At 47.1% G+C, this 22,880-nt stretch overlaps 1 protein-coding gene across 28 annotated transcripts in view; it reads left to right on the top strand.

The window, feature by feature from the left end:
- The window catches only part of TSC22D2 (TSC22 domain family member 2), an 86,700-nt gene that overhangs the window by 11,791 nt on the left and 52,029 nt on the right, over window positions 1-22,880 (top strand). For 4 of the 28 annotated variants that reach the window (XR_007628023.1, XR_007628024.1, XR_007628016.1 and 1 more), the window contains 5 exons: window positions 1,072-1,283; window positions 9,678-9,777; window positions 10,463-10,587; window positions 12,648-12,789; window positions 19,165-19,447. The gene's annotated coding sequence lies outside the window, so the exon portion shown is untranslated. The other 24 variants (XR_007628020.1, XR_007628015.1, XR_007628029.1 and 21 more) reach the window with 21 other exon arrangements.

The raw sequence follows: 22,880 nt of genomic DNA, 5'->3' as shown, positions 1-22,880 counted from the left end.
TTTTTTAAAATTTTATCACTCAGCTGTGCTATTTCTAGTAGTAGTAGACATAATATTTTGCAGAAAGAAATGTGACACATCTATTCAGCTGGCAGTATTAAGTTTCCCTATACTGATACCATGTCTTGCCAACAATCCTGTCCTGTGGTGGGAATTGTGTACAGTTACCTACAAGACAACTGGCTGTCTTCGTTATGCATTTCCTTTTTTTCTGAGCTGGAGATAAGACATGCCCAGCTATGCCAAGAATTAAAATAACCCAACAAGTCCATTCTTGTTTGGTGAAAATGCTGCTCATGTTCTCAGAGCAAAGCAATTATGTTCTCTATTGTCACAGGATCTGCTATTTAGTGGTAATAGCTGTCAAGCATCAAAAAACCCACAACAAACAAACCAAACCAAACAAACCCCAACTGAGGATGATCTGCCTGGCAAGTGACCTACCTTACTCCCTATTTTGCTTCTTTCAGCCCCAGGCTAAGGGTGCTGCTTCTGAAACAAGAGTGATGTGTGCCCTCCAGCTCTACCTGCAGCCAAACTGAGGGTTTGGTTTTCCTGCTCACCCATAATCCACGCCTCCTTCCTGTCCCTGTGCTGCTGCGTCACAGCCAGGGCCGTCTGGAGGAACAGAAGCCAAGGGTTCTGCCCTCAGCATTCAGCCCCTTACGCCTCAAAACCTAGTGCCCATTGTGGGCATGGCCCTTCCCCAAGAAAACTTGAGAGAGACATGATATGCATTTGCTCAAGTCTCCACAGAATCAATGTCCAGGGTAACGTTTGGCCCATGGTGTTTTATGACAACCAACTTGTAAATAATTTTGCTTTTGAAGGTTTGGGGAATTCAAAAATTCTCTTGTTAAGGAGAAATCTGCAACACTTATTTGAGCAAACCGTTCATCATGAACCTAAGCAGGACTTGGTTAATCCGTGTTGGGAGGTGCAGAGTCCTTCGGTGGTAATTGGTTTCTCACATTTCTTTGAGAATGTGTGTGTAAATTGCAGAAAGGCAGAAAATTACTGAAAGAATTATTCCCTTCTTTCTTTTTTTTTTGCTTCTAATTTGCTTGTAAGGAAATTGAAAGTAAGGAAATCTCATCAGGAACAACACTCATGTGCAGGTCCCAAGCCCCCGCTGCACCTGAATTCAACTGATGCAAAGAAGCTGAATTTAAAATGTGCTACAGAACAAAGCAAGGCCAGCTGGAGGATTTCCTGCAGGAGAAAGGAAAAGCCTGGGGAGGCAGTGGGCTGGAATGCTGAGCTGTGACACATTCCTGCTGGCTGTAAGTAGTGTATCTGGGAGGAGGAGAATGGGAATGTTTTGATTTGGTCATTTGGACTAGTGAACTCTTCCAGTTAATGCTTTTTTTAATCTAGAATTTAAAATGCTGTGGTTTTTTAAAATTTCTTTACATATGTTAAAAATATCTCTGTGTGTGTGTGTACATACATATATATATTTATATATATATGGGGTGAGGTTGAGTAAGTATTCATTGTAAGAGGCTTCAGAAATATGGTGCGTCTGCCTCTGAGCCCAGAGAAGCACTAGAAGATAGAGAAAACCATGTTTGGGTGGCTCTGAGCCAGGTGTCTCCTGGCTGTGCGAGCAGTGTCAGGCTTTGGTTGGTCGTGCCGGTGCCGCCACTGCTGCTGCAGGGAGTGGTAGGGGGCCCTCGCTGCCCGCCTGCTCTCCCCGCTGTGCTGGGAGCGGGGCCGGGGCTGTGGCACTTCCCAGTGGCTGGGAGGAAGAGAGGGGCTTGGGGAAACCACCCTGAACGTCTCAGTAAATGGGCTGGAGGAGCCAAAGGTGGCTGCGGAGACTGTGGGCAGGAGCCCTGGGTATCACTGCCACCAGGCACATGTGTGGCACCGTGCTGCCACTTCCCCTTTATCCCAGCCTCGCCTCACCCTCTGTGCCAGCACTGGAGGCTGGGGGTGCCGCACCACAGTGTCACAGGGAGCCAGACCCACGGCACCCACCCCGTGCAACTCCTGTGCTCTGGCATCACAGGCTTTCTGCAGTGCTGATGATGGCAGGTCGCACTCACAGCTTCATGAAACACCTTGTTGGCTTGACTGGTTCACAGACTTTTAAAGCTGCTAGTATTTCCTTTACCAGGCACTAATAAAAAAAAAGCCTATTTGAGTCAAGTAAAAATGCATTTAATTCAGTACTTCTCTCACAGTCTCAAAATCTCATCATACCTCTAATTTTAACGTAGGCTGAGTCATTTTCATCCCACTGCTTTAAAATCAGGCTGTGGAGCACAGTCTTGTTATGCTATGTTTGGGAAGTAGAATGAATGCTTTTTCTCTCTCTTAGTCAGATCTATGCTGCCAAGCTTTTATCATTTGGTGCTCTTGGATATAAAAATAACATGTAGCCAGGAATGATTTGCAGAGTTAGTTTTATTATTGTAAGCAAAATTGAAACATAAAGGATGCCAGTGTACATTATGCAGATTGATTTATAAAAATAAATTAAATGAAAAGTATTAGTCCAATAGAAATAATTAACCTTGTTCTGACATAATTCCTTAGGGCAGAGCTTGCATTGTGTGTGCAGTACAGTTGTTCTGCAGTACTTGCTCTCTGGGTTTTATTTCTCTGTGGCTTGCTGGTTCCTCGTCTGCCAAACCCTGTGCTGAGGCTACAGTGATTAATATTTTTCTAAATAAAGCACTGTCTTGTTCCCTGTTCTTGAAACTACCTGATTTGTTTTTCACAAATCTAAATACTTCCATTTGAGACAGATTCTTGGTGGAACAATTGTGGCCTGGCAGTGCTATAAACCCGAGAGACAGTTGTGAGGCAAAGCCCTGGCAGCAGGTAGGGCTGTTCCAAACACCATATCTACCCCTGTACCCGTGGGGAGAGAGCAGAAATACAAGAGGAACACCACGATATGTTTGTGATTGTAGCAGGTGGGAAATATTGCACCCCTGGGTCCACGACCTAGCAGGAACATGACAAAACTAGAAAATCGCTGAAAGTGTCATAAATCCAAGACTGAACAAGCTTGATCTGTTTATATACAAGATCTGGTTGTGAATCTGGGTTGATCCAATTTTGCTTCTTCATATGAATTTGAAGTGTAAAACACTGGCTGATTTTTATTATTTTTACTTTGAGTTAATTTGGATCTGCATCTTGGAAACAACTTGGGTCTTTGGACATCGTGGGCTATAACAGAAGTGAATAAGAATGCATTACACCAGCTGATGTTGTTATTTCACCTCTTAGTATGGAGAAAGTCCCAGTGCTGCCACTCCACCTGGCAGTGGAGTCATCGTGCCCTGCCACTGGGCTGTGCTGACAGAGGGAGGGAGTTGGAAGCAGCGAGAGAAGCCCTGGGACTCTGCTGCATGACAGTGATGTCCCTCCCAGGCTGGCACATGTTCCACTTGCTAATGTTATATGTGCGGGGGACCAGGAGATTGGAGGGAGGGGGTAGGTGTCTTTCAAATCAGTGAAATATGGTGCAAAGTCAGGTCCCCTCTGAAGCAGGATTGGCAATACCTCAGTTGTTCTGATGGTTCTTCACCTGCTTTCTTCTTTAAATCGGCTACTGATGTCATTCCATGGTCTGCTCCAGCACTACCTGTAGAAACTCAGCCTACGTCTTCATTCCCCAAAGTAGCCTGTTACTCCTTGATCTGTACTGGGAAGATGAAACCTGGATTGCTGTCTGCAAAGGAATCTGCTATACCCATTCAGCTTTTTCCTTCTAGACTAAACAAATCACATTCTCCCTATTTCCCACAGAACTGAAGGACAACTGAGGCTGGGACTTCAAGAAATCCTTTAGTCCAACTCCTCTTTCAAAGCATGCTCCCAGTTCCCCCAGCTTCTCCCTGTATGTCAACTGCTTCTATCCTTTCCTCAGCCTTGTGCCTCTTCATTAGACTCTCCATCATGTCCAGGTCTCTCTGGTATTAAGTGATGTTTAATACTGGCAAATCTTGAGATTATACCGGTCCCTGTCTGTCTCCCCAGCAGAGCACTGTAGATAAATCCTGTTCCTTCCCAGTTTCTGCAGGGTGTTTTTCTGTTAGTGAAATGTTCTGTAAGTCACTTCAATCTCTGCATTAACTCTTATGTAAGCTTTTCCCTGGCTGGAGACTGTGAAATGAGATGCCATGAACTGCAACTGAAGAATGAAAAATAGGACTTTTTCTCTCCCTGGTACCAGCAGTTTGGTCACTTCAATCTCCCTTCATGAATATGAACTTTAAAAAGTAGAATTACAGATTTCAGAAATAGAAGATTAAAAGATTTAGGAAATCCTAGGAAAAAATCTCCTGATTCTGGCTGAATAGGTTGGAATCCATGTGTAGATAGAGAACTAACAGCCAAGGTTACTGTGGGATTGCAGGAACCACAGCATGTGCTTGCCAAGGAGACTGCTCTAAATGGGAGAGACAGCAAAATTAAAACTGGGTTTGTGTGTGGTGGCAAGAACTGGGTTGTGTGAGCCAGAAGCATTTGAGCCCTTGTCTCAGCCTCTCTCTTGCTCATTGATCATCACCAGAAATCTTCACCCCAAGGTTAAGTCTTCCAGTGGAGAGTGTTTGGCAGAGGGGTGAGCTGCCTTGCACCCAGTGCCAAGGACAGCAGTGCAGAGATTTTCTGTGCTTTAGGGTCATGCTGTAGCTTGCTGTAGCAGCTGCTTCAGGCAGGCTGGCCCCAAAACCCATACCAGGTCCCTGGCATGTCCCTGCTCTGTGCCAGGAGCAGGATCCTGTCAAGCATGCCAGCCCAGTGGCACAATTTTTTTTCTCTACATTAGGTTTTCTGTAATCTCTGCAGCTTTGGGGCTTTATAAACGGGTTTTTTGGCAATGAAGAGAGATTGCGGTGATGGAACCGGTGTAATATGTGACTCTGAGGCACACAAAGCCCTCTGGAGAATCAGGAGAGGACTTCAGTCTGTGAGGGTGAGGTACAGGATTACCCTGAGTTTATTGAAATGGTTTTAATCGTGCAATTGATTTGTCAGAGAAGGTGTCCAATAATAGGATGTTTGGTGACTGATCAAGGGGTGAGATGAAGATCTGCAGCTGTCTGGGGGCAGAGCAGGGAGAGTCACTGACATGCTCCCATGGGATTAACGTGGCAAATGGAGAGGAAACATTAGTAATGACTGGTGTTCAAAAGCAGCTAATCTGGTCACCTGGAAAGTGCCAGTTTGTGTCCTTGCCTTCATAAGGGGTTTATTTTCCTACCTGTAAAATGAGAATGACAGTCCCTGCTCAGCAGCCTTGCTGTGCCATGTGTTCGCAGTCATGGCTGCTAACAATGACTTGTCTGGAGTGACTTGCCACTGTTCCTTTCCTTGGAATAGCAATATTTCTGCTCAGCAAAGGCACAGCTAACCTAGAAGGAGTGAAATCAGCAAGTGTGAGATGGTGCAGTGCACAGAAAGAGGAGGCAGTTTGTTCCAATAAAGCATGCGGTGGCATGTTGAGGTGGAGCTGTGAAACCAGGCTGCAGGATGCAATGTAGGATCTGCCTGAGCTTTGGATGTGGTAATCGGACAGCGACTGTGTTCTCTGCTGCCATGGCTGGAAGTATTTTGGAAAAGGGCTTTGTTACAAACATGCGTAACTGATAACAATGGGTTCGTGAATGTAAATAAAAAACAACCGAGCCCCACCCCAGAACACAGCAGATGATGACTCTGGTTTCTCTTCTGTGGAAACTCCCGTTTATTGCAATGGAGACTGAGGCCTACATTCCAGGCAGAGCAGTCTCACAGACCCGCAGAATCGTTTAGGTAGGGAAAGACCTGTAAGATCAAACAGGCAGCTTCCAGGTATGTTTTGATCCTAAAGCGTGGATGTGGGGGTAAGCTGTGCCTGCTATTACGGAGGAATGAAATCCTGCGGCGGCACTAATGGCTCCCTGAGGTCACTCAGAGCTGGATCTTGGCTTCGGGCAGCAGCCGAAATGATCCCGTGCAACTGGACAGAAGCTGCGAGTGGTGCCTGTTGTTGGACTGGAACGGCTCAGGCTTGGCCATTGTAACAAACTGTGCTCCGTCAGTCACGAAGGGACCCGCCCAGCACTGCACGGCCCAAGAAGGGAGTTCCAGCTTCCTTCGGGTGCTTTCTGACGGAGGCTGGTGCTCGCCTCTGGCAGAGGGACGACTGCAGGCGCTGCAGGGTGTGCCGGATCGAGTGACGTGCTGTCTGGCGCGGCTGAGGCGAGCTCAGTGAAATCCCCGTGCCGAGACAGCCCCGGGCCGGCTGGAGCCGCGGGCACCGCGGGCCTCCCGAGCCGAGCAGCCCGCAGTGCCGAGCGGGACCCCTCGGCGCCGGGGGCTGTACCCTGTGCTGTTACCGGGCGGAGCTGCAGCATCGGCGCTGCTGCACAGCACAGATCCCGCGGCAGGGGCTGTCCGTGGGAGTGTTCCGTAACCAGCCCCACACCTAACAGTGCTCGCCCTCCCCTGGGAGAGGATGTGCAGAGACGGTGGTGAGGGTCAATCTCATGAGGTAGAGCAGCGTTCAGACACAGTAACATCTGCTTCGTCCAATGCGCAGAGGGATAAAGTAACTGTAAGGAGATGCTGCTCCTTTTTTAACACTGTGTCTTTTACTACTTGAGCAAGAGCCTTTGTTCCAAAGACAGTCCAAGCTGCCTTTGAAATCAGCGCTGCGATCGCACCCTCGTGCATTACATTATTTCGTTTCTTTTTCAGATAGTCTCATTCTGTTTGTGCCTTTACTGAGGCGGCCGGGCCCCGGGGTGTTTGCAGCACTGCGGTTTGACAGCGACAGCCTGGGAAGGCGATCCATGCAGTGATTAAGTCACTTTCGCAAGGTCACGCGGCGAATCGCTGGCGCCGCCAGGAATAGCACCCCGAGCCTCTTGGCTCTCTCGAGCCCACCCTCGGCACTCCAGCCCGAATTCCCCTGGTGAGCATGATGTGATTCATAATGCAGCAGCTCTGCTGGGAGACTGGCTACCTCTGCCATCCCTCTTGTAGCAAAAAATCTAAAACCCAGAAATGGTATTTAGGAGCTTATCTATAGATAAAATGTACTGAATGGTTAAAAATAGGTTTTAAGGTTCTTGGCATACATCTTGAACTTTATATTCTTTGGGTTTTACTGCAGTGAAAAATACCATTTCAATGACTGTCATTCTTATTGGCTTTTTCTGGTCTTTTTGTAAAAGTACCAAATTATCGATGGGTGTTTTTTGCTTTTAATTGTGCCTCTTGAGTGCTAAACCTATTCCTGCTATTTGCTTGCAGTATGTTTAGGCTACGTTTAGGCAAATGCACATGTAAGTGGTTATTCAGTGCCTTTGGCGCTCTGAACAGAATGTACTGAACTCCTGGGGCTTGGTACAAAGCCTCAGCCTCCAGCACTAACAAAGCCTATGCAGGCAGCAGCTAAAATGTGAGAAATACCTGTGCTGGGCAGAGGGGATTTGGAGGATCTGGGAGGACCATGGATCATGTGCCCAGTTTTTGTCCTATGGACTGGGTAAATGGAATAAGAGCACTCCTGCCCACGTCCTGATAGCTGAAGGTGCTCTTGAGATCTGACCATGCTCGCCCTGTAGTGGTGGAGCCAGCTGGCTTCAGCATGGGGCCTATGGAGCCTCTACAGTGGGTAGTTTGCCAGCGAGCTTCCTCGCTGGCTGTATCAACAGTCAGCTCAGTGTGTTCCTGAAGCATAATGGAGGCTTTCCTTGAACAAACACCATGGCGCTGGAAGCGAAGAGGGCCAGCATGGTGCCACTGCCTGCTGTGTGTCCACTGACAGCAGCTCAGGATTTTTACAGTTATTTGTCTTGTTACCCAGCCTATTTTAAGCTCTGATGGAATAAGGATGGCATTTGATCACAGTACTAGGCACAGCTGCTTGGCTTTTATAACCCATGTTTTAAATCAGAGGTTTTTCCATGTGTGTTTGTGTCTTTAAATAACTTCAGGTTTTGTGGCTTTAAACATGGTGCACTCTGCTGGCCTTTGCCATGGCCTGACAAGAGAGATCCTGACTCGTTCCAGTGGGTGCTGGTTACTGAGGTGAGAACCCCTCAGAGGAAGTGGGGAGTGATGACTGGGGGCACTTAGAACAGAGCGCTTCTGAGCCTCCATCCTGGGTCTAGGTCTCACGGTGGGAGTTCAAGATGTCTTTGTAACTCTGTCTCTTTATTTGTCATCTCTTTGGGTGTGCCTGTGTCTCCTGATCTTGAGTTTATTGAGCAGGTGGTACACTCTGTAAAGACTTTAATATCTGGTGCTACAGGATAAATCTCTCCCATTGTGACAATGATCAGCTGCTAATACTGGGTCTAACACTGGTTCTGTGCTCACGTGCCTCTAGCACACGGAACGAACGGCCTCCATCTACCATGTCACACGTATGCCTAAAACTGGTGCTCTGTGTTTTACTCCCAGGTTTGAGCCTTCTTCAAGCAGTGTGTCCTGCAAGCTCGGTTCCACTTTTTGGTGGATTAGGTGCATTTGTGGTTACGGTGAAGCTTAGTCTTGTGTCGCTTGTTTCAGTGCTGTGCAGAGCAAGGCAGCAGGCTTGCTGCTTCCTGCAAGTGACTGCAGCCAGGAGATGGATGTTTGCCATCTGGGAGGAAAACCAGGACTGGCAGTAACAGGAAGTCGGGAGAAAAGGAAAAGAAACCTCTTGATGGAGAGAGGGACAGAGTACAGAGAGGAGGAGAGGCAGGGACCAGGATGCCTGTCATAGATGTCTTTTATCTCCTTACATCATAACCTGAGAAAGTATGGAAATCAAATCACCAAAACTGCTGTTTTAAGCTGTCTTTTAGTGGAAAGGACATCAATGGGACATCCCTGCTTTATTTTGTATGAGTGTTTTTTAAGGCCCATGTGGATAACTGATATCCATAAAACAAACATGCATTACTTGTCATTTGAAATTGTATTTCTACCTATATATTCTCCTGCTTTCCTGTTTTGACAGCAAAGTTTTTATCAAACCTCAGCTTTTGATGTTATATTTCCGAGCTGCACATATATATATATATATCAGCTTCAGGGCAATTGTGCACCACATCTGTACACACAAATATCTGATACCTGCAATTAGAGTTGGAGCCCTCACTCAGCCTTTAAAGCTGGAGCCCAGCTGGGGGCTGCTGGGCCACTGTGCTGATGCTTTGTGCATGAGGGACAATCACCTTCTGCATGAAGTGAAATTACAGCGGATGAAACTTCCACCTGTGTATAATGTAGGTTAGAAGGAAATCTGGAATAGCTGATGTGTTACAGTGAACTAAGGTTTTGTGCTGTTGGGGCCCCAGGGATGGCTCGTTACCTCAAATGCTATTTTCTCCCTGGAAAACCTTCACTTACAGTAAAGAGGCAAACTGTAGTGATTCGGCCGAAGGCATAACACCCCAAAAGTAACTCTGCAGTCCCTACAGACAAGGCTGTTTGAGTCAGCTTGTAATGAGAAGAATACAAAGAATTTGATCCTTAAAAAAATCTAGCTTAAGTCATTGTTTAATTTTAGAGTACAACTCCTCAACTACAGATCCTATCTGAGGGACAGCTCAGAATCATTGAAGCCAAGGCTGACATCCTATCCCATCCTGGTTTTACTAAATCAGTATTTCATTCCCCCAATGGATCTTATTCTTACACATATTTCATTACTGTGTCCTTTCTGTTGTTTTCAGGATTATGAACCTTTCTGCAGCAAGATTTGAAACAACAAGATTCCAGTTTAAATCAAAGTCCCTAGGATTCACTTGTGATTTCCAGTAAGGTTTCTTTAAGGTATTTGTGATTAACATTATAATGTTATAAACATTTATTGTGGATGTCTAAAATGCCATAGGAATTTTCTGCTGACCTTTCAAAAACTTGTTACACTTCAGTACCCTTTGCTTGTGATTTCCAAAACCACCTGTGTCCTGTAAAAACAGTTCTTCACAAAGATTTGAATGTGTTTTCCAGCACTTCCTGGGGGTGTCCTTGATCCAAGCTCTGGTTTGGTGTGTATTCATAAGCTGAAAGACAAACTGATTGCTTTCTACAGCTCACCTCCATTTTTCCTTTTGTGCTAATGGCCGTAAAGCAGACAAGTAATTGAGAAATGGGAGCTGAAGACAGTGCTGTATATGTAAGAGCTGGTTGTCCTTCCTCCTCCTTGCCTCTTTACTCAGCTGTTAATGGATTTGGATCCAAAACAGAGAATTTTTTCTGGCTGACAGCTGCCCTTAGCACTGGCCCTGGACAGGCCACCTGTCCTGCTGTCTCTGCAGCAGCTGGCTCTGGGTGACCAGCCTGCTTTACTTAGAAGGCTGATACATCTATGGGCTGTGACACAATAACTGAGCAGCTGGATGCTTTGGAGCCTACAAAAAACAATGGAGTTGGGTTTTGTTGCATTTTGAGCTTTTTCTGTAGAAGGCAAAAGTAACACTCTGGCTCTCTTTATTTGTGTGGTCCTGATGTGCAGTGTGGCGAGTTGCAAAGCGTGATGGGAGCAGACAATGTTTATGCTGGTAACAGGAGTTGAAAATTTTTCCTGTCATGGAAAAGATGAACAAGCCTGTTCCATGTCACCTTTCTTTTCTGAGACCTGTGAGTACTATCAGTTCCTGCTATTTTAATTCATGAGCTTGCTGCTCTGTGTGGAATTAACACCATCACTATGCGTGGTCCAGTGTCACTTTGCCAGGAGTGGATGAAGGGGGTGAGAGGGCACAAGCTTCCTGGCGCTCCCTCCTGTCTCTTGTCCTTCACAATTTGCTGGGTCGTGCACTGCTAGAGCTAAAGCGGGGACAGGAGAGCACAGAGACCACGGTGACAGCAGAGGAGGATGGCATCAAAGGACCTAAGCAAGGGGAAATGCAGGTGCCACAGGTTGAGAAGACCAGGGTGCCATGCTTGGTACCAAAAATCTTGTTTATAGCTGTGGTCAGCACCCTGTGCTGAGGAAGGAGCAGGCCTCCAGAAGTGTTCTCTGTCATGCCTGGCCACAGTAGTCCATACCTCGAGCAAGGAAATAACCATCTCTTTCCTCCTGATGGGTGGAGGAACCTTCTCAGTCCTGAGGAAACTTCCCCCAAGTGTGTCCCCTGTGGTCAGCACTGCAGGACTCAAACTCCTGCTCAGGAAAGCTCAAAGTGAGGTTAGCAAAAGCCAGTGATAAGCTCACCTGATGCAGCTCTGGGATTTTGGAAGCTCATGTTGCTAAGCAGATGTGATGTAAAAACCTCATTCTACTGGTAGAGGATGCTGTACTGATGTGTGGAGTCTCTGTAAGGATGAAATAGTCAGCTAAATTCCTCTTCTGGAGGCCTTACACATGTGGAAAACAGCAGCTGTATTTGCTGGGACAACTAGTAGATGCAGAACCATCAGTCTCAGACCAGGAAGCACTGAAACACTAAATAGAGGAACTTCCAGGTTCTTTTTGAGGTTATATTTTCTTGCTACAATTGCAGGCAAAGAGAGCTGGATTTTTCTGGACCATACACCTACAGTGGAGAGCCGTAGGTGCATTTGCCATTGTTATGGGCAGTCAGTATCAGGGTTGGCTGAACAGCAGCTTGTGTGGGTGTGTTTGTTTTACTCACAAACATGGAGAATAAGATGCTGATTGCTCTTAAAGCTGTTCTTTTCACAGGTGTTCTGAAAGGGACAGTTGGAGAGAAATCCCCTTTAGTGAATCTGAGACACTTGGGTCTCTTATTGTCAAGGAGGAAAGATGGCCTAATTGTTGTAGTTGTTGCCCAAATCAATGGTGCATCTCTTGAGCCAACAGATACCTCTTGCAGTGGATGTTGGTGGGTACAGAACCAGATCACCTGGAGTTTCCTTTCCTTTTGCTCCCTTGGGAACAGGGTCTTTTCCCAGCCACCCTTAGCCAGCATGAGCTGCTCTTCTGTGGACTGATGGATCCTTAACCAGCATGGTGGCTTTGTGTCTACTCAGTTTGTCCTGTGTTATCCAGCTTGCTCAGCAGCGATGTAGTTTTCTACTGCTTGATGCCTTGAAAGTCTCCTCAAGTACATGGGGCAGGTCCTTCAGGAAGAGAAGCAGTGATCCAGTGCTGGAGTTGGCAGAGCTTGCCCATTCTTTATACTAGAGCTTGTTCCTCTGTGTGTTTGTGCACTCATGCATATCTCCTCTCCAGCATTTTACCCCCCTCTTCTCTTTAGTGCTTTATCTCACTTCTGCTCTTTAGTGCCCATTATATCTTGTCAGCTCTCTGGCTGCAGAGTGGAGGACACTCTTTGGGGAAGTGCTGAGAATCCTCCTCCTCTGGAGGAATCAGCGCTCCTTCAGGAGTGCTGCATATGTGGGTGATGAGTGTTTCACATGAGTGTGTTTCTCTGACTGTGGCCATATAATACACACGTAATCTTGCTGCTGTAGGCTTCTGTAGTACACCCCATACTTTGGTTTTCCCATCCCTGCCTGGGCTCTCTTTGCAGACAGCTGAAGGTGAGTAGCCTGGCTGCTGCCTGGCTACATCCACCATCCTGATTAACTTTCCTCTGTCATTCATTAATGGGTGAATATCTTGTGCAAGCTGCATATCCACCTGCCTTGAAATCATTCTCTTGTTGTGAGTGATACCTGTGTGTTTGGTTCATCTTCCATCCCCTCACCCTGCTTCTCCTCACATTCTTCAGCAGTGTGACTCTGCCGTGCACAAGAAAAGCACACCACAGGCTGGAGCGACCAGGAAGTCTTGTCCCCAAGTGGCTTTGTGCTCTTCAAAGATACCTGAAGGAGCCAGAGAAGGTGGCTGGTGTCCAGAATATGCAAATGCAGGTGTGTGGCAAGTGAACCAGTTGTCCATGCAGGTGTACCCAGACAGGCAGGGTACTGGTGAGGGACCTCCCGGTGCCTTTGGCTGCAGGAAACGTGTCTGCCAAACTGGGAACCCGGTGGGCAGAGCCCAAACTCGCATTTGTCCCCAGTGCCACATTATTGCTTGTGGGCTGCTGCCCTCGGCCTGTGGTAACAGAAGATGAGCAGCTGGTGGGAAGGTAGCAAGAATGTGCTACTTAAACATAGGTTGCTGATGGCTGTGTTCCCAGTGCCCAGATGTGTGGCTGCTCTGGGATGCCGGGACCTCCCTCTCTGCTGCGGTAGACACTTCTATTATTAGCTTAGTGGCAGCTTTCCATGTGCCAACACTCGTGACTGCAGGACTGTTTAATTTTCACTTCTATGAATTATTTAATTTGTCAGCTGTTGGCTTCTATTCATTAAGGACCAAATGCCAAAGTCCTTACCTAGATTTTTACTCTGTTAGGGCTGAGGCATGAATCCTGTCTGAACAGACCATTTTGTCTGGGCAGGATCGGAGGCAGGGTAAGGTCTTGAATCTAGAAAGTCAGTCATTACTAGGCTAATCAGTAGGAAACCCCCGTCTTCAGGAAGAGGTGTCTAATCTCCCTTCTTCTGGTAATTTCTCTTTGGAGAAATGAACTATCAGTTCTGCTAAAAGCACTGCCGCTCCTGTTTTGGAGCTGCACTGTGCAGATGAGGTCTGTGCGTGGTTGCTCGTGCCTGGCTGCAGGTGCTGGCCCCTCTCTAGTGTGAAGAGCTGCTGCTGTGAGCAAATCACCCTGTGATTCACTGCTGGGGGCCTCTCTTTAATTATTGAGTGCCAGAATAGATGTATATTGAGTTACCTTGCTGGCAAATATCATCTCCAGCACCTTGTGTAACTCTACAATATTCTTGGTTTTCCTACTTGCATAACATGGTCTCTTTCAGAGACTCTAAAACAAGTCAAAATGTGGTTTTATATATTGCTTGTTTAGTGGTACATGTTCCCAGAGAACAACAGGTTGTACACTGGTTTTGAGGACAGTCTTCCCTGACAGGACGGATTGCTCTTTAAAGTCAAGTCTGCACTTGGGTGTGCAGAGGGATGAAGCAGGATATGTATGGTGCACTTTGAAACCAACCAACCAACCAAAGAAAACCAAAACCCAAGCCCCCAAAAAACTCAGAAGAAGAGAGAGCAGCCTAATTTTGCTCTCACTGCTCTGAAAGATTCCATTTGTCAGCTGTTGTTGCGGAACACCTGGCTGACCTGTCTTAAGGGCACTGTAATCTCTACTTCTGGACAGTGGTGCATGACCAGAAGGCTGCCTGCATCCGTGCAGGGCCCTGCTGGAGTCACTGCAAGGAGCACATGGAGGTGTGGGGGAAGAGAAAACCAACATGCGTGTTTGTAATCTTTCCCAGCTTTCAGAGAGACATATGGCTGTCAGAGTTCTCTCATCCCTTCTCTGTCCTGCTGTCACACACAGGCTGCGAGCAATGGTTGAGAAGTTGGCCTTGGATCCATTGACTTTTAGTTCCTGTAAAATCCTCTAGATAATGTAGTCTGGAGTGCTCACAGCCACGATACAACTTTTATGTGTTCTCTCTAAGTATAGTAAGAAAACTTGTCATTCCTTATTTTGCAAAAGAAAAGAGCCTCTGAATTTCATATAATCCTGGTGAGAGTTTACAAAAGAGAGGAAAAACATTACCCAATGCCTAAATGGAAGGAAAGGCAATGCTGAGGTTAGTTGAAACTTTTGTCGCTCACAAGTTTCAAGGAATTTCATCTGTCAGGCAGGACACACAGTCTGAGGTCCCCCCTGTGTGGCGCCCCGAGTCTGCCGGTGCTGACAGAGTAACTACAGCTGGGATTTGTGGTACTGCTGTGTCCCTGGCTGCCGAGAGCAGGGAAGTAGGGCTCCATCTACTGCTGTGCGGGGAGAAGGCAAAAATAACTGGGATGGCATTCCTCTGCTGCACAGAAAAGCTACTGGGGACCATGGACTCCAGGTACTTTTTTTTTTTTTACCTCTCTGTGGCTTTCAGAGCCCTCTACTTCCAATCTAGTTCCCTACCTGGGACACTGTACAGGTCTATAGCTGGAGGCAATCCACACTTGGCCATCATGGCACAGCAGGCAGGAGGCTGGAGAAAGCAGCAGGAAAACAAAGTGACTTGTACACACACAGAGAGAATTGGGAGCAGAACTGGAAGCGAGCCCTGGTTTCCAGTCTGTTTCTCTGACAGGATGGGGTTCGTGCTCCAAAACGTGTTGAACGTAGAGAGTTCTTGGAGGGCTGCTGGAGCAGGGATGGGGTCTGGATAACACATAGTTCTGTGGCTTTTTGCTTGGTTTGCCACTGCTCTGTTTCTGAACTTCCTGTACTTGTGCAGGCAGACGTGTTTCTTCTGTAGGTACACGTGCACAGGCACTTCTGTGAGAACTGAGCCCTGCACAAGCCGCAGGTCTCTCTTCTCCAAGCTTGGGGATGCAGCGAGGGGTGTGAGCTCTGAACCCATGGCCATGTGAGAGTTCTGCAAATCAAATTTGGGCCTCGATATTTCCTGCTAAAATCCTACCCTCTGCTTTGCAGGTTGTGCTGAAACAGTGGGGTGGGTTGTCCAAAGCAGCTGTGGCTGCCCCGTTCCTGGAAGTGTTCGAGGCCAGATTGGATGGGGCTTGGAGTAACCTGGACTAGTGGAAAGTGTCCCCGGTGATGGTTTGGGGTGGTGGACAAGAAGATTTTTAAGGATCTCTTCCAGCCCAAACCAGTCTGTAACTCGATGTTGAAAACTGAGTATTTTCCCCTGCCCTTTGTCTTTACAATCAGCTGAATTAAGCCTCACTGTACTGGGTGAGATACTGTTATATATAGCTGGTACTACCCAGGTTGAATAGCTCCTGAAAAGACAATGTGTACAGTGTGGGTCTAGAAAAACAGATTTCAGGATTTAGAATATATGGAAAAGGTGCTAATTTTTCTCTGCTGATAGTGAAAACACATTATTCAGTGCTTGCAAGGCACATCACAAGTGTCTGGATCCTTAGGCTTCCACAAAAAGCCTCACTGATAGTTCTGCACTGACGGCAGAAAGTTTGTGCTTATGTTACTTGACTGCAAGAGCTTGCCTCAAGTTATGTGAACAGATGTTTCAGATTTGAGTTCAGCCTGGCAGAAAAGGGAGAACAGTATAGTCCCCAGCATTTCCTGCCTTTTGCCTGGGAAAAAAAATCAGCAGTGATTTTCTTTTCTTTCTTTCTTTCTTTCTTTTTTTTTTTTTTTTTTTTTTTAACTGGATTTTCCTTTACCATGAAACTGAAATGCAAGCTCCTGGAAAGGAGGATAGAGTCACTTTTCTTCAGCACACTACTTCTAGCTTCACACCTGTTTGCTTAGCTGCCTTTTACTTCTCTGTGTTTCCACCTGTGGAGCTGCAGTTATCTCTGATAAACATCACAAGCCCCTCCAAATCCCCTTCTCAGAAGACATGGTCTGCTTTCCACATCTTGGTGTGTGTTACACAGCCAGGCAGCCCTTCGTGTAGCAGCTGGTGTGCTGCAGCAAGAGGAACACCAAAAGAAACGTAGAATACTTCTGACACAGCTGTCAACAATTAAACTGTGTGAGGCTTTGCTGGCAGAGGTTAGAGAGAAGCCCAGAGAAATCTGAAACAGCTTTCAAAAGAAAGCACTGAAAATATGTGCCAGAAACCAAGGAATAGATTGCAGATGGCAAATATGTCTCCACAGACTGTCAGGGAAGAATTTGGTTTGACAATAGCTGTGACCTACCATGTTGCTGCTGGATCAGGCTGAGAGCAGCGATATAAAGAAATAATTAAGTCAGATAAGCGTGCCCCATACAGAATTTTTTTGGAGAGTTCACCCATATATTAAATGGACAGATCCCACAGACTGCTGGGAGGAGAAGGACCCTCCAGTCTTGCTGACATTGCTGTGTTGTGACGCTGACAATAGGCTAACATGCCTGTTGTCAGTAAACTCTGGTGACGTGTTTTAAGGCAGAAGATGGTGTTGTCACTCCCAATCTGGGACAGGGCAGCGAAATGGTCTGTTGGGGCTGGAGAGCAGTGAGTGGTGACAGACAGTGGAATGACATGTTGAAAAGTGCCCTTGGCATGTCCCTGCAGAGCCGGAGGAGATCAAGTCTGTTGTGAGCAGTTAATGAAGAGATAAAACGTGAGGGGAGTGCTTGCACCCAGCACCTGGGAGCCGTGTGGGGTGGCTGGGGGCTGCGGGCACACCCCATGGCTGTCCCACCCCATCGCTGTGCGGAATGAACTCCCTCGGTTGGGGTTTAGCCCGTGACCCTGCTGGCTGAGCTGCTGGCTGAACGTGGCCATGAACTGCATCTCAGAGGCCATGAAATCTCTGGGACTGGAGGAAGCAGAGCTGAACATCTGTGTGTGCTCCCTGGGACTACTGCAGCCAGTGTGGCAGAGCTGTCCCCATCCTCAGGCCTCGAGTGGGAGCTTGGCAGTGACGGAGCACAGAAGGAGCTTTCGTTTATGTGGCAGGAGGGTCATGCTGGAGGCAGTCTCTGGAAGTTTGCTGTTGCTGCAGCAGTGTTTGTATCGTAGTTCCTCAGCTTCCCAGGGCTTTTGGCACTGTGCAATGTGAGGAGTAGCTTGCCTTTTCCTTGGTCACCCCTTTCTTTCACAAAGCATCTGCTGGATTCTCCCAAATTAATAATTTATTCAACTCACACTGCAGCCTAAACCTTGCCCATGGTAATGCAGCCCACCTGATGCAGCAGGTTTGAGTAAGGCTGGAAGTTCCTCAGGTCCTGGAAGAAGACTCAGGAATTGTCCCCATTGCTGTGCCTGGGGAGAGCTCGAGGGGGGTGGGAAATGGGGATCTGCAGGGTGCAGTGAGCAGGTATGAAGTTGCATCTAAAATAGCTGAACTGTAATGTTTTCTCTTGAAAGAAGGGATGAGAGAGGCCACAGATACTTCCTTTCTGTGACTCAGAAACTTGCAAATGTTCTTTGATTCACACCTTATAAGTAAAATTAACCTGTGCTTCACTGTTGCATTTTCAAATTTTCAAACATTTTCAAAGAAAAGATACTTGTAGAAAAGAATTCAGTAACAGAAATGGAATTTGCTCGTGGATCAGATTACTGTTATTTCTGACTGGGAGCAGCACCAGAAATACTTGCAGGGATTTCCACTTTGCCTTTGGAAAAGTATGCATATTATTGGTAGAAAAGTAGCTATTTGGGAGGATAATTCACACATGTTAGGGGACAGGGAGAGGGATGAGCCACATGAGGCTGCTGTAGTCATAAGTGTTCAGCTTCACACTATAATGTTCACTCACTTTGCAACAGGGATCTTCAGCTGTTGCTGTCAGGAATGTTGTGATATGAGCTGCAATTGCTGCTGCTCAGAAGATGTTTCTAGTCCAAGGTCTGAGCTTTCACCCAGAGTGCGATTCTTGACAATGCTTATCCCAGGATCTTGGCATCCCACAGAGCTGTTGGACATCTTCCTGCATGTGGGGACTCTGCAGACAGGACTTAATGAAGGCAAGGATTTTCTTGACACTTAAATTTGTCACATCATTTGTCACAATCATTTGTCACACTGTTGAATGTGATGTTACCTTGAAACATGAACTTACCCTCAATTGGGAGCATCAGTCAAAAAAATCTAGTATTTAAAATCCATGCTGGTTGGGGTCTATATTTTGCAGACAGCTGTAAGCGAAGCCTCAGTCCCTATGATGATGCTCTCCTTGAGGATGGAGCCTGATCCATCCATGGATCTGGGCCTGAAGGCCAGTGGACCCAGGCAGCCCTCAGAAGGGGGTTCCAGGCCCCCAAGCCCATCTGCCCACTGGCAGCAACAGCAGAATGTCACAGTCCCCTCTGAATGCCAGGACAGAGCAAATGTGCCCAGCATTGTCAGCTGCCTGGGGTAGGCAATGACAGCTGTGACCTGTGGACTTTGAATTCAGAAACCTGATTGCTCATGATCTACAGGGGTGAGTTTTAGAATAAAACCGCAGTACTCTGATCATAGCCCAAAACACTGATATAAATGGTGCAAGGAACAGACATCTGTAGTATAATACAGAGGTATGTAATGTAGATAGTATAATACATATAGTAAAAGGTCTGTAGCATAATATTCATAATACACATTTCTATTCCTGGCAAATTGAGAGTTTAAAAGCAAATGAGTAAAAAAGGATTTTATTTAAGAAAAAGTTAGGCATGTTACATTGGAAATAGGACTGGTTATATTACTTTACCCCAAAATAATATACTTGATATCTCTGGGTGTCAAGTGAAATCTTGCTAATCAATGATAATTTTTGCATTCATCTTGGCCAGGTTTGTTCCTTCTGCTGAATGGACTGTGCACAGAGAAGTGTGTCTCCAAAGAGTGAATTTTTTGGCCCTTTGGAAATGTGTGAAAGGGACAGCAGCATATGGACTTGGCATGCCCCAGGGATGGCTGCAGGAGCTTGGGAACATTTCGTGCCTGCAGCAAGTATAGGAAGAAGGGAGGAGGAGAGCAGAGCGAGCAGTTGCAGTGAACTGTGTGGTGATGGCACTGAGCTCTGTGGCTGCACCGGCGGGGCCCAGCCACGACCAGGTCTTCATCACAGCTGAGGTGAGAAACAGGCCTTGTACCATGCCCCTTCCTGCCTCATGGGTCACAGCAGAATTGGGAGATTCTTGTGAAGGGCCATGGGCAACATCTGGACCAGAGGGTGCAGATAAAATTGCTGGCCGGAGCAAAAACAAGGCAGGTGCTGAAGGCAGGGAGGGAAGAGGGGCTGGCTGTGTAAGCTCAGTGCTTTCAGCAATCAGAGGCTTCAGCTGTGTGTAGAGGTGGTGGGAGCACGCCATGGCTTTCCAAAATATACCACCGTGAGGCAATGTATTTGTGGCTCAGAAACTCCAAATGTTGTACTGAACAACGAATTAAAAATGAAACCATAGAGCTCTTTCACAAACTGCAGGTGAGCATAGGGCAGGTGAGCACAGAGCAGGTGTGACAGCAGTGGGACAGCAGTAAAAGAAATGGTATAAAAACCCCAAGGCCTTTCAAAGCATTTCCAAACACTGCCCTGATTCCCCTGCTGGGTGTCAGATTCTAGGAGCCAGCTCCCTGGACAAAGTTGCAGAGCCACATCTAAAACCACATCACCTGCTGCACAGAAAGAGCTGACAATGGCATTAGCGTGAAACTAAAATTAGAGGCTAATTGGGCTCTGCAGTCACTGAAATTGATGACAGTTCAGCAATTAACATCCCTGAATCTTCTTGACTGAAATAATTCTAAAATCCACTCCCATTCATGCTTCTTCCTGCTCCACAAGCAAGAGTCCTGGTAACCTGGCACACCTCGCAAATGGGGATTCTGGCACCTCTGCCAGGGCTCGTGCTGTTGGCAGTGGTTACTGGGGTAGGTGCAGATCTGGGAAGAGATCTTGTGCCTGCACATCAGCATCATTTCACAAAAAGTTGCCTCTGTTTTATCAGCAAAAAAGATGAGCATTTTCAGGAAAAAAATGATTTTCTTCAACACCCTTTTGTAGAAGCTGCTGGGGATGCTTAGTCAGTCTCTACCCATGGGGTCAGCTGCCAGGGTCCAGGCCACAAAGGGATGGTGGAGACTGCCTTGGCTTTACCATCTGACTCCAGATCTGGCTTCTGGCTTTCTCTGATGCTGCCAGTGCAATCACCAGGGCCTGGCTGGAGTTAATTGAATTAAATGGGACACTTGCCAGGGACACTAGTTATCTCTTGCAGTCATTAGCACAAGAACGGTGTAAGGATTAGCTCTTGTTTGCTGTCTCAGGTGTTAGTAGCAATATACCAGCTGACAAGTTAAGGTCTTGTCAACAGCAGCACGTTCTAGAAGAGACAGGAGCTTCTCTGGCTGATAATACACATATCAGTGTTTTAAAATGCGAGTATTCCTCACTTCGAAGGGTTTAGTGAGTTTCATTTCTTCACTCTTTTCAGCTGGCAACCTGCCCTGCAGTTTCAGGGGGTCAGCAAACCTATGAGACAGATGCACTCACTTTTGTGACTGACAATGCTCTCCAGCCCTCAGAGGCTGCTTTGCCAGCCCTGGGAGTGTGGGGTGAATGATGCAGTGGAGTCACTGGACCCGGGTGTTGCTGGTGTCACATGAACTCTGCAGTAGGGGAGGAAGGAGCTGGACTTTTGGATTCTGAAGCATATTGCTCTGATAATAATGAACAGATTTAGCTACTGCAGGAAAGTGCGGGGATTTGCAGTTTGGTGTTTTGGATGAGAAGTCCTGGTCTTGAAGGTCTGTACAATTACTGAGGAAGCTATGGGCACGTGCCCATGTCCCACCCACAGCAGTGTCCATGTCCTGTCTGCAGTGGTGCCCACATCCCACGTGCCCATGTCCCCTCTGTGGCAGTGCCCACATCCCATGTCCCGCTCAAACCGCTGCCTGCTCTTGGTGGGCCACCTGGAAGGGAAGTGCTGCTGCATTCTGGGGCTGGGGAGCACTAATGACAAATAGAACTGATGATGAAGTGCTTCGGGACCTGCTGAGCTCGGACATCTCCCCTGCCTGGGGTGTATGGGATGGGGATTGCAGCCACTGTACAGGGGAGCTGAGAAGTTCCTCAGGAGCAGAGCAGCTGTCCCTGCAGCTGGAGCAGTCTCTGGCCCTGCTGGATGTCACCACGTGAAGGCTCTGAGTGAGTCTCACCCTGTGCCTGGCTGACAGAGAGGTCCTGCCAGAGCCAGAGGAGCTGTGGCTGATCGGGACTGGACTGGGTCCACAGTGGGTGAGAACAGCTGGTGCAGCTCCACACCAAACCTCAGTCTTCTGGCTTTTTGGCTTCTTCATGGATTCATTCTCTCATGACCCAATTGTTACAGGCAGGCTCTGTGGTGACTCCTCCACACTCTGGGTGCTGGGAAAGGCCCTTTGCTTGGGAGAGTAATTTTAAATTCTCTTTGAGGGGCCTTAAAAAGTGCTGAACTTTCAAAATAAATTCTTGTGACTGAATATTTATTGTTGAACTCAGCATGAAATGTAGAACAAAGCCTAAATCCAGGAGGGATGCTCTGGACCTTGGCGCAAATGCTGACAGCATTTTTAATATTTACTGTATTTTAGTGGTGAATGCTTAAAATTATTCTGGTGTTTTGTGTCCTCAGCTGTTTCTCTCTCTACTGTGGTTAGCCTTAGAGTCTGCATTGGAATGAGTAACACATTAGTACAGGGATTTTTTGGCAATGCCATGGAGTCAGAGCCCCGTTACGGCCCTGTCATACGTCAGAGGAACGGCTGACGAGTTCCTTCATGCTCACAGGACTATAACAGGGTCGACTGTCACCTGGCTGGAGCCTGCCTGTCTGAGTTCACCAATCTGAGCCCATTCTGTCATTGGAAAATTGTTCATTCTCATGGCTATGTCAGAATTAATGTTGTGTGGCAGTGGGAGCACGGTTCAGTGCAGGGTCAGCGTGGTGCTGACGGGCAGTCTGGGGCTGCCAGCCGTGACCTTGGCCCAGCCTGCTAGGGCCAGCGCCAAGGCACAGCTGTTACTATCTCCTGTACTCTGCAGTAGTATCAAGCAATATTCAGGACTTGAGCAAATCCAAAACCCCACAAAATGGCTTTTGTATTGTTTGACAAAATCACATTAGTGTTTCTTTCATGTAAAATATCCAGAGGGTTTTGCTGCTTCCAAAGAGAAATGCATTCCAAGTGGTAACTGCAGTAACTAGTAAATAGAATTATAACTGCTACTGACAGAAAAAACGCTGTAATGATATAATACAAAAAATAACCTTCATTAGTGTCAAAATGAGGCAGATGTGAAACATTATGCTGGTGTTTCCTCAGGGGTAGCACTTAAGTAGTTCTTTGCTTGCAGAAAGGTATCACAAAAGGTTTGGATCAGAGTAAGTCAGCTGGAGTTTATCAGAGTTGAGAAATATGGCACAGAGTAACAGGCACAGAGAGAGCCTTCAAAAGGTGCTCTTTGTCCCCGGGCCCTTCAGTGTCCTGAGGGGAAGCTGGAACTTGAGCTGCTGGTACTAAA

The sequence above is a fragment of the Myiozetetes cayanensis genome, unplaced genomic scaffold (genome assembly GCF_022539395.1).
Source record: "Myiozetetes cayanensis isolate MyiCay16 unplaced genomic scaffold, myiCay2020 scf13, whole genome shotgun sequence".
Classification (NCBI taxonomy): domain Eukaryota; kingdom Metazoa; phylum Chordata; class Aves; order Passeriformes; family Tyrannidae; genus Myiozetetes; species Myiozetetes cayanensis.
This window is presented reverse-complemented; position numbering and strand designations above follow the sequence as displayed.